This window comes from Thermobia domestica, chromosome 5 (genome assembly GCF_964235325.1).
Source record: "Thermobia domestica chromosome 5, izTheDome1.hap1.1, whole genome shotgun sequence".
In the NCBI taxonomy this organism is placed as follows: domain Eukaryota; kingdom Metazoa; phylum Arthropoda; class Insecta; order Zygentoma; family Lepismatidae; genus Thermobia; species Thermobia domestica.
This window is the reverse complement of record NC_137458.1, coordinates 154913883-154926255: the sequence shown is the minus strand read 5'-3', so window position 1 is coordinate 154926255 and position 12373 is coordinate 154913883.

The following is a 12373-nucleotide window of genomic DNA, read 5'->3' as shown; positions in this document are numbered from 1 at the left end:
CCCGGCCGGCCGGACGGCGTAAGCCTGCCACATGTACCGTAAAAAACGGGACAGTCCCGATTTTGGGCCCGAATGTCCTCCGTCCCCGTAAATTTTGTCGGGACAGAAAAATGTCCCGTATTTTAATTCCGTTCCATTTCTGCTATCAATATCAGCTTATTCGAAAAGTGAAAAATCAAAAATTCTGACATTGGCTGGTAATTCTGTAATCAGTGAATGAACAATAAGCTGTAGCATGTAACAGTTTCGAGCAAGTTATCACACCACCCTGACTGACTTGATAGCGAGCAAAATTTGCAATGTTACTTTTTCCATTGCACCTGGAGGAATCTTGGACATTCTCGAATATCAAAAATACAAATAAACGTAAGATGGCTTTGAGTGTTTCTACATCTACAAGCACAGGCTAGATAAGCAACTTTTTCTCCAGCTAGACATTAAATAAGATAACAAGAATTATAATCTTTTCGAGAGGCTAGGGGCACAGAATTGTCCTTTGGTCCAGGGCTTAGAAATATGTAAATCTGGTTCTGACAATTACACATGATACAAGGAGAAAAATCATTTTGTTAAGACATTATTTTAAGTTTTTAAGGCGATTATTTTGTAGTTGGACTGTAAAACATTTTCAGTCTGTACAATTAATTGCAGGAAACGAAGATAGAAAAGTAGCTGCATCCTATTATATTGTTAAAAAAATAAAATGGAATCTTTTAGTTTTACTTCTTACGGTTATGCCTGCTAGGCTCAAGGAGATGGTGATGATTAGAAATGAATGAAATGGTGGAATGAAGAAAGTGGGAGGAAATGGGAGAACCCGTAGAAAACCCCACACACACGGTGTTTGTTCACCACAAAGTGCACTTGGCGCGAGCTGGGATCGAACCAAGGAACCCACGACCTATTATACTGTTGTTCATAATCAGAACTACAGTTCATTGGATTGTGTTGGAAAGTTCGACTGGGGGTGGAAGATATCTAAGGTGTCCCGCATTCTCATGAAGAAAATATGGCAGGTTTAACGGACGGACATAGTAAATACAGTATATAAAAAGTTTTCGTATGCCAAACTCCTTTTAAAAATAGTAAAAATTATTACATATATGTTGAAATTATGCTTGAAAATGCATACAATGAAGTCGACAAATTTCGATATTAAGACTATCAGCCGTTGAACTGTTTTATACTCTAGCACGAAAAATTATTGTTTCTTATAAAGTTTAATGGAACCACAATAAAGGAACGCTCTTTCAAATAGAAGAAGCAATATGAAACCTAGTGAGAAACGTAATACAACGGAAATGAAGTTAACCCATCCAAATGATATACACAAGATAAAAAGGAAAAATAATACAAGGAAAGACAAAGATGTGAAAACAAAAAGACTATTGTCAAAATAGCTACACATTATGTAAAATTGTTGTATTGTTAATGTGTTTTTCACGTAATTTCTCTTTGTTGTGGTGGAGGAACTTATTAAAATAAAAAATAAAAAGGAATGAAAGCGTGTTTAAACATATCAGGTTACGCGCTAAGTGAAATGCTAAAGAATCGAAAGAGAGAAGAGGCATTTACACACACACACACACACACACACACACACACACACACACACACACACACACACACACAAAGAGAGAATACTGAGAGAGAGTATAGATAATAAGAAGTAGTACTGTCTGCTTTTTAATACTCGTAAGCTCTGAAGTTACAGATAACAGCAGCGGAAGCGCAGGCATAATAAAATATTTTGGAAAAACATGGTTAGTAAGACTATTCATGGCTTTGGATTAATTGTTTTAACAAAAGAGACACTGACCAAAGCTTAAAACTTTACTTTATTTTAAATTATAATTTGTAACTGTTTCGGATATCTAGCATATCCTTCTTCAGACACGATCGAAATTCTTACAAATTATAATTTAAAATAAAGTAAAGTTTTAAGCTTTGGTCAGTGTCTCTTTTGTTAAAAAAAACATGGTGTATGACATTATAAGTCATGTCTACACAGTAAAAAAGAAAAACAAAGATCATATCAAACAAATGTCCCAATTAGATGAGACATCATACAACCAAGGAGGGAATCGAAGATAGAGACCTGCGAAGCATATTTTTAAACCATACTCGACCCTAGCCATAGGAGCTAAATACGAGGTTCTGATTGGTTGAAGTTATCCGTTTCTCGTCACGTAACATACATATAGCAGAAATCAAACTGTCGATCGTCGTGACCGAGCGTGCTAGCGCAACGGAATAGTAATAACAGTTGCTATTGGCGTGGGTTTAACCCGACCCAAGGAAAGTTTTTTTTAAATTTTCATAACACTTTTTTCATTAAAATAAAATGAAAATAATACTCAAAAAAGTGATTTACTTACGTTACGCTTGAAGGTTTGCTATACGAAAATGAAATGAAATGAAATTTTGAGTTTTACGTCCCACGGTGGTTTGCTATACGAATCCATAGTATAAGAGTAGTAGTAGTAGGAGGAGGAGGAGGAGGAAGAAGAAGAGGTTAGAAGCCCAGCAGGGCTCGTTTGTTCCACCTTGACCCTCATGATATAAATTTAACCTCAGCTGCTTCTTCAATTTTCTTGTTCAATTTCAACTAAATGACAATTCTATTACTACAATACACAAAACATACATAGAAAGTTTGAACAATCGCAAACTGCAACCAATCAGAAACATGTATTTAGTTCGTCTCGAGTAGAACGTCTTAATACCGGTTCTATATTTTCTTCCTGGAACCCATTTTCTGACTTGTTATTTAAAAGATTTTCATCGATGAGTATAATCCACCAATTATCAGAAACGTGTCGATTGTGAGTTATTCTCTCTGATCTCGTCGAAGGTACGTTTCTGAACCTTCTGTTGACGATAGTAGATTTCTTCTCGTCCGCTAAGGAGTTCCTAATTGTCTTTGGTACATTATCAGAAGCTTCCAGTTGGAAATCCATAAATCTTAATTGATGTCTATGAACTCTTCTAATTCTGTTCTGAACTGTTACCTCATACATAAATCTTCCCAAACAACGATTAATCGTACCCCGCAAATATTTAGGAAAATGGTGTGGTAGATTTAACACCCAGACAGCTTGACCTTCTTAAAATTTGTTATCACTATATTCTGATAACGAATGTTCGACCGAGTCCCTATGACAAAATTTGTTACTGATATTATACTTATGTCTTAGCTCAAATGCAAACTTTAGACTAGTTGGTGAATTCTTCAATTTGCTTGATCGCGAAAATCGTAAACCATATAATATTTCATCGATCAATTGAATAAGATGTCTGTTAGTGCATGCCCAGGAACCCAGCTCCAATAATTTCTTTTTTATCATAACTTTGACTAATTGAACAGCTCTTTCCTTCAATCCGTTGCTTTGCGGGTGCGCATTAATTTTACTCCTTGTTTCTTCCAATATTCTGTAAATTGTTGACTAGCAAAGGGTGGCCCATTATCTGAAACTATCACTTCTGACCAGCCATATCTAGCGAAACATATATTTAACTTTTCGATAGTTTCACAAGCAGATATTTGGCCCATTTGCCAAATCTAAACCCATTGGGTAAAAGCATCCTCTATTAGAAGAAATTTGTATCCTGCCATTTCGAAGGAGTCGATATGTACTCGTTGTCACGGTTGTCTCGGAGTTATCCATGCATGATAATGATTTTGGGGAACTCGATTATGCATCCCTTGACATGGAGTGCATTGTTGCAACAGATTTACAATATCCTTTTCCATGGTTGGCCACCAATAGCGAGCTCGGGCTTCAACCGTAGTCCTATTGAAGCCTAAATGTTGGTCATGAAGCATAGTTAAAATTCTTTTCCTTAATGAAATTGGAACGACTAGCTTGTTTCCCCAAAAGAGACATTTTTGTTCGATATGTAGTTCATGTCGTCGACTACTCTACGCTTGAAATTCACTATTTATGTTACCATTTTCAAGTTGTTTAGGCCATCCACATAATATCCAGTTCATGACTTGTGACATCACTCTATCATTAGCTGTTTCCCTCATAATTGTCTCATACAAAGGGGGTTCCATGGCAAGACTATTTAAATACTCCTGGGCTACTTGCCAATCACCTATTTGTTCTTCTACTGGGAAACGTGATAAGCAGTCCGCAACTTTCACATGTTTGCTATAGGAAATTTTATAATTATAATTTAGCAGCATTAGTGCCCATCTCTGTAATCGAGGAGACGCTAAAGTAGGAATATTGTTTTTTTCGTCGAAAATTAATTTTGCAGGCAAAGAATCCGTGTGTATCTCAAATGGACGCCTAAAGAGATATTTATGAAATTTCCGTAAGGCAAAAATTATTGCTAGCGTTTCTTCCTCAAATTGACTATAACTCTTTTCTGCGTCATTTAATGTAGCTGAAGCACAAGCGACAGTAATGAGTTTGTCATTCTTCCTATTACACAGTTGCGCATCTACCCCATAAGCACTGCTATCAGTAATCAAAACTACTTCAGCCTTACTGTCAAATGGATGAATACATTTCGTTTCATGGATCAATTGTTTAAACAAAGTAAATTTTCTTTCATGCTTATCTGTCCACGACTATTTTACCTTTCTACTTAATAACTGAAACAAATGAGGCAATTGCATAGACATGTTCTGTACACTCTTATGAAAAAATTAGCATTCCAAGGTAGGACTTCAACTGTTTTACATGCTTAGGAGTCCTGCATTTCAAAATTGCTTCTTTGTGATTCTGTAGTGGACGTATTCCCTCTGCAGAGATTGTGTAACCCAGATACTCAATTGTCGATTAAAAAAATTGGCATCTGTCAAACCTCACTTTAACATTATATGATTGTAATCTTTCTACAACGTAAGTAGTGCGTTGCAAACAATCCTGCTATGTTTACCGGCTATCAAAATATCATCTAGGAAAGCAAAAACAAACGGCACATTCTGCAATACCTCATCTATAACTTTCTGAAAAATATGTGGACTGTACGTGAGCCCAATGAGGCTGATAAAGTCCCCATGGCGTTGTTACCTTTAACAAAGGTTTGGATCGCTCATCAACTAAAATTTTCTGATACGCCATTCTTAGATCCAGAACAGTAAAGACCGTCATGTCTTGTAATTGACTAAAAATGTCTTCCGGTGTAGGAAGTGGATATACCATCTTTTCAAGAACATAGTTTAGTGTCACCTTATAATCCACACAAAGCGTAATTCACTGTTTCTCTTCCACACGATAACCATAGGTGTAGTCCAATCAGAACAAGACACCGGTATCCATATCTTCTGTGCTACTAATTTAGCCACATTACGTTTGACCTGATCGACTACGCTATATTGACGTATTTGATAATGCTTCCTAAAAATTGGAATAGCGTCCACTCTGACAGGAATGTGACAAGCATATCCAGTTATAGTCTTGTTAACTTCCCCTGAAAATACTCTAGGATACTTTTGTTTGAAAACCTTGCTTATATTTAGTTGAACAACACTATTAATAATACGGCGCTCCAACAATTCATTACCTTGAAATATTTGTCTCCATACTGGAAACAAAACATCTAACCAGGGACGACTTAGTATAGCGTGTGATAATTAATTGTCTACCAATACCATCTTCAACCATCCAGCAAATGGTTTGAACTCACCTCAAACCTTTATTTCACCCAGAATGTTGTCAGTAAAACAATTATAGAAATATTGTTCATATAATTTAATTGGCATGACTGTAGCTGCTGCTCCTGTATCCAGTTCAAAAGAAATGTATACGTTATTGCATAACAACTTGAGCCAGCATATTTCATTTCTCGGTACTAACTGTGGAGACACCAATTTAGTTAAATTAAATAAGTGATCATTATTACTGTGTGGTCTCACTAAAACTCGTCGCCAGTTGTAACGACTTAGCACATATCTTATAATTGAAATGCCCCGTAACCCTATCATAACACAAGCAAGTATCCATATCAATAGCTTCCTATCTACAAGGTTATAAATAACCCACATTATCTTATACAACAGCCAGCAAATTCTACCTAGATAAACTATTACGGAAACTCTTTGATTCATTACTATACTTTTATTCTGATAGGCGCAATACAGACAATATTAAACATCAACATGGAAAACCAAAGAACAGGAGAAAATTTGTAACCTGAAAAAATTAGCTTTTGTCTTTGTCAGGTTTCTAGCTTTTGAGTTTTCAGCTGTTGTGTTGTATAGTTTCTTCATGTAAATATATCTTATTTGTGCATTAAAAAAAAAAAGAACAGCAAACAAATTCAGATCCTTTTCTTTTCCAATTCACGCTATGTATGTGCTTAAACCTGAATTTCATTTACACTAACCTAATAAATGACATTAATTTTGAATTTCAAATTAAATTTGGTCTACTTTTTTATCGTTATAAACACACTTAAAGAAGACATTAATTATATTTTTCTAATTAATAGTCATGAAATTAATAAAATAACAGAAATAAAGCACATGAAATAAACTTACTGAAAGTGACAAACACATAAAGAAAGCAAAATCTGAACATTTATTCTTACACTAAAAGTACACCATAGGTACTCCGCAATAATATATAACTCATTAGAATAGTTTTACTGCAAAACTTATATTACAATGAACGTTTGTAGATGAGCAGTAAAGTATAATACGTTATATATTATTGTGGAAGAAGAAAAAAGCAATTTTCCAAGATCAATATTTTAATACTCTTTATAAACTTATATTTTAATTCTCATCGGAGAAAAAATGCATCCAACTCAGATGGATTCATAACACTGGCTTACAGTGGTTTTGGTGCCGGGTGTTTCTTAGCTGATTTGAAGTAGAATTGGGACGCTGAATCCAAATATGGCGTTAGTTTTCCCCTAACAGCTTTAGTTTTTGAGATATAGGAATTGCAAGACTGACCTGCTACAACGTTGAAAATTGCATAGGTGCTGTTTTACTGTAAGTGAAAAGAAAACTATGACATTTAAATCTGTTATTTGGAACACTTTGAAAATAATGAAAACCATATAAACACAAACATCAAGTACATAATAACTCTGTAACTACATTTTATAATAGTTTTTATGAATAAAAAATCAAATAATTTGTTCAAAACGATCTATTCAACACTTCGGAAGCTTCGTTTTCGTGACATCCTTGAATGTTTCTTTGCACAGTCTCTTTTTAGGTTCCAGCAGTAATCTGCCATCATATGGGCATCCCATCTTCCTTGGTAGCGGTCCTCCATTGTTTTAATATCTTGGTGAAATCTTTCACCTTGTTCTTCACTCAGACTGCCTACGTTGTCTGGGAAACGGTCCAAATGGCTGTGCAGGTAATGAATTTTGATACTCATATTACATCCAAGTTTTTGGAATGCATTAAGCATCTGGTTCACTAGCTCAACATAGTTATCAGCTTTATTATTGCCAAGGAAATTCTTGATAACTTCTACAAATGAGGTCCAAGCTCTACGTTCAGTCTCATTCATGGACTCCACGAAAGCCGGATCTTTCATGAGTTGTCTTATTTGGGGACCATCAAATATTCCAGCTTTTAATTTTTCTGTGCTGATCTGAGGTAGCTTGTTTCCCATGTAAGCAAAGCACGGCCCGTCCTTATTTAGCGCCTTTACAAACTGCTTCATCAAACCGAGCTTGAGATGTAGAGGTGGCAAAATGATTTTGTCACACTCAACAATAGGCATGTTAATAATATTTTTCTTACCAACAACCATGTCGTCTCTCTGCGGCCACTATTTTTTTGACCAATGGTTTGCTTTGTCTCTGCTATCCCACAGACATAGAAAACAAGGATATTTTGTGTAGCCACTTTGCTGTCCAAGAAGAAAGTTCACCATCTTTAAATCAACACAAATCACCCACTGATGGTCCTGATATTTAATTTTTTCCATAACCAAAGCAATTGTTTCATATTCTTCTTTCAGTCGTGTTGAATGAGCGATTGGAATTGAGCCATATTTATTGCCATTGTCTAGAAGGACGCATTTTAAACTTCGCTTGGAGCTATCAATAAACAGGCGCCAATCATCTGGATTGTATTCTGGAAGACCCATGTGTTCTAGGAGACCTCTAACATCGTGACAGAATACGAGATTTGTGTCTTCAGTGAAAAATGGTAAAAACTCCTTTTCCCTTGTTCGGTAGAATGTGATTTTAGTTCCTTGTTCTAGTACGTTTTTCTCCTTCAATCTGGAAGCAAGTAATTCAGACGATTCTTTTGAAAGATTAAGGTCCCTAACTAGATCATTTAGCTCATCTTGATTAAACTGTTGAGGAATTGTTGACATTCCCTCATAATCACTGTCACTTCCATCATCCATGTCACAAGAATGTTCACTACGTTCGTTTTCAGTCTCACAAAGCTCTGGCAAGTGGTGAAACGTTGGGATTGGTATTTCATCGGAATGAACAACTGGACGTCTTGCTGAAGGCAGATCAGGATATGTCCACTTGTTCCGGTTATTTCTATTCATACCCATAACATTTACCAGGCAGAAATAACAGTCATCAACATGGTTTGTGGGTTCCCTCCAAACCATTGGAACACCAAACTTAAGACTTTTTCTTTTTCCAGTTGTCCACTGTCGCAAGTGTTCAGTACACATTTTACACACAATATGTGGAGCCCACGTTTTATCTTGGTCCCCTAGGCGTACACCAAAATATGCATGATATGCTTTTTTTACAAAGTCACTGATATGTTTTCTATTGTCTTTAAATGTGTACTCACCACATATGTAGCAAAACACATCAGGATGGTTAACACAACTTCTTCGACTTGAACTCATTTTATGTTCAGGCCACTAACACGGATGTTAAATATAAAGCCTTAGTATACGCGATACAAGTTATGATTTCAGAACAAAACTCACATGTTCCAACATGTCACTCCACCTGCAAGACAACAACTACGATCCACTAGCCAAGTAGAATACCAATGCAATCTAGTGGACGTTCCTGGAACTACTATATGACTAGTTTCCGTTTAGTACCGACAGATAGCAGCACTAATGAGAAAAGAGCGCCGTTCTTCCAAATAGAAATCTCTATAGAGCACAGTAGGATTTATTTGAGTTGCAGAGTTTATAAGATCATATTCAAACTTGTTATTACGAGAATATTTGTATTTCTTTTGCTTATTTTGTATACTATTGCAAGAAGCATGCAGAAATAGTGGTTACATCATTTATAATTTACATATTTATTTTGGATTGTAATATTTCTTCCACATACATTGTAACGTAAATAACACTACTGGTACAGTAGCCTGTATCTACCAAAGTAGAGCTGATAGAAAAAAACTGCTTACATTATTGGATTCAGCGCCCCACACATAGTTAAAATCAGCTCTAAAATTTTAGGCACCAAGAAAATATTTTTTTCTGTAGGCCTGTGTAATGAATCGAAGGAATCGAATTGAATCACGTGGGCACAAATGATGAGTCTATCTTAGGAATTTTTACAGATAACTTCAATTTTTGCAACTAATGCACTTGAGTAGAAATTTAGCACATGGGAGCAAATCACATGTGAGCAAATGACGCTGAACCATTTATTACAGTAAATGGAAGCAGATAAACATTCAAAATTTGGCCTCTTGTTGGACTATCTGCAGCTACCTGCTTCCAGTTCCATTACGATACGACGTCTTGTCCTCAAAGGCAAAGAAGTCAGTTAGTTGTTTCCTCGTCCTAGTGGTTGCTGAAGCGTTTTGATTTAAGAAATTGTACCAAGGAACAAAGCAGACAGTAATCGGACGGGACAATGTCAGGACTATATATCAGTTTGCAAAAGTTCTTTCAAAGTCATATTTACGCCGTATGAGGAAGTGGATGGGCGTCCAGCGCTGCTTCGCTGTCGACCTCTTCACGGCCTTCGGAAAACACCTAATATCCGTAGACTTGCCTTTGTAGTAAACACATATTCCCGAAGGTCTGACCATTGGAAAATTTTGGCTGCAGATTTGCCGAGTTTCACACAAAATTTGACCGCGTATCTTTGTTCCAGCGTGCACTGCATTGCGACTTGTACAAGAGACGAAACAGAGATTTACGAAATCGTTCGTCCTTTACCTCCGAGAGCTTGGAGACCACTGAGCAAGCACTCGCTTGGTAGTTGACTTACACCCCCGTCGATCTCGGCGGACAGAACGCGCTGCAACATACAGTCGTTTCACAATAAAATGTATGACACTGTTTTCCGGGCAGACCTTGTGTATCTTTGTTATTTGAAGTGCACGAAACTCGCGACATGGCGCACAAAATTTCACAAATTGAATATTTACTTTTGGTATAAATATTTACTTTGTTCACGTTGTGCGCACTGGGTCAATTAACATACACACTATTTTCCAGTGGGAATGTCATCGTTAACTAAAGTCCACAAAGCTAGCAAGTGGTGCACAAAATTCTACGAAATAAGTATTAATATATAAGATAATAATACCCTTGGTCGGCATTGTACTAACTGTGGGTAACAGATATACGCCCCATATTCCAGCGGTTATATTTCTGTTGTATGAGGTTGCACAAAACTTGCGAGATAGTGCACAAAGCTCCACAAAGTGAATATTACCATTTCACATAAAATTTTGCCTTGGTCGGCATTGTACGCACTTAGACGCTTGGGATAAACACTATTTTCAAGTGGTTATATTTCCGTTATTTGAGATGCAAAAACTCGGCAGATGGTGTATAAAACTCTACAAAGTCAGCACTAACATTTGATGCAACAATTATCTTCGTCTTGATTATATGTAGTCAAGCAAATGGTATACGTACTGGTTTTAACGGGATGCGTCTGTTATTAGAGGTGCACAAAACTCGGATGATGATGCACAAAAATTCGCAAAATGAATGCTAACGATTGATGTAACTATTGCTGTAGATTGTGTTATGCGAACTCCTGTGGCTAGCATACTCACTATTTCCCAGTGATTACTTCTCGGTTTTCTGAATAAGTGGCGGGTCTAGCTCGGGGCCGGGGGTCAAGGTCTCCCAGTTTTCATAGTGACGAAAATATTTTAAGCTATTATTTATATATTTTTGAAACTTTATAGTAAATTTATGATATAGTCTGGGGTCTGGCAGGTGCCCCCAGATTTTATCTTCTAAATCCGCCACTGATCTGAAGTGCACAAAATTCAGGAAATGGTGCACGGAAACTGCACAAAATGAATACTAATATTTGATATAACAATCGCTTTGATCAGCATTGTACACATTCAACCGGCTCAGATACCCACTATTTTTAAGTGGATATATCTCGACTGTCCGAGGTACACAAAATTACATAAAACTCGGTCTAGAGCTTAGTACATATTTTTATGTACAAAACTCGAGATGTTGTACACAAAACTGCACAAAGTATGGTCAAAAGTTTGGTACAAGTTTTGTTTTAATCGGTTTGTGAGGAACTCCAAGTTAACATACCTTTTACTCTCTGGTAGGGCATACCAGATCCCAAGTAATTCATATTGCAAAACGTCAGGTATTTGTTTTCGTTTCTGTTAATAAATTGTGGTTCGCCAGAAAGTATAAGGCAAGGATGTTATCCTTGCTATAAGGATAGAGAAGAAACCAGCAACATCTATTGACTATCTTTAAATTTAGATAGGAATAAATGACGACTGGGGTCTGAGAGGCCCAACGGCAGTAGCTAAGAGTTAAATATAGTTTTGGTGAATCTATTCTAAAATTATTAATAACACAAAACAACAAATATCAACCTCTTGTGTATTTAGGATTGGTTTCTCACTCGCTTGTTTACCAGTAGTTACCAGCTTTATCAATTTACAGTAATTAGTAGATTTAGATAGATAAAGAATACGTTATCACTTTTCTTTTTGAAAATTTAGGGTATGATCTATTAATTCACGGAGGAAGAGTAACGCTTAATCAATGTATTTACCTGTACATAGGCACCAAACAAGCATCTCTCAGCAAACACAGAAACGTCATTAAAAAGCGTGTTTTTTTCCTGCGCGATTGTAATGAAATAAGCTAGCAAGTAGTGAATAATTAGCAAATAGCTGTGAGTTACTTTTCGTACTTATACATCTCCACGTAACACTCACCGTCTCTATCACACTTGTCCTCCATACGCAAACCTGCCAAGTCTCACCAGTTTCGACCTACCCAGAACCAAAAGAAACACAAAGCTAGCTTGTAATGACTACCTCGTACATATTGATGTGATTTTGCACTTATTATCCTTTGGGCGCATCCCATTACCACTAACCCTGTTAAAGGCAATCATCTTCATAGAATACTAGCTGAATGCTCGTTCTTCATAGGGAAGAATAAGTTTTGTGCAGAATATTTGAAAGGTATAATTGAACCCCTTTCCCCTTTTA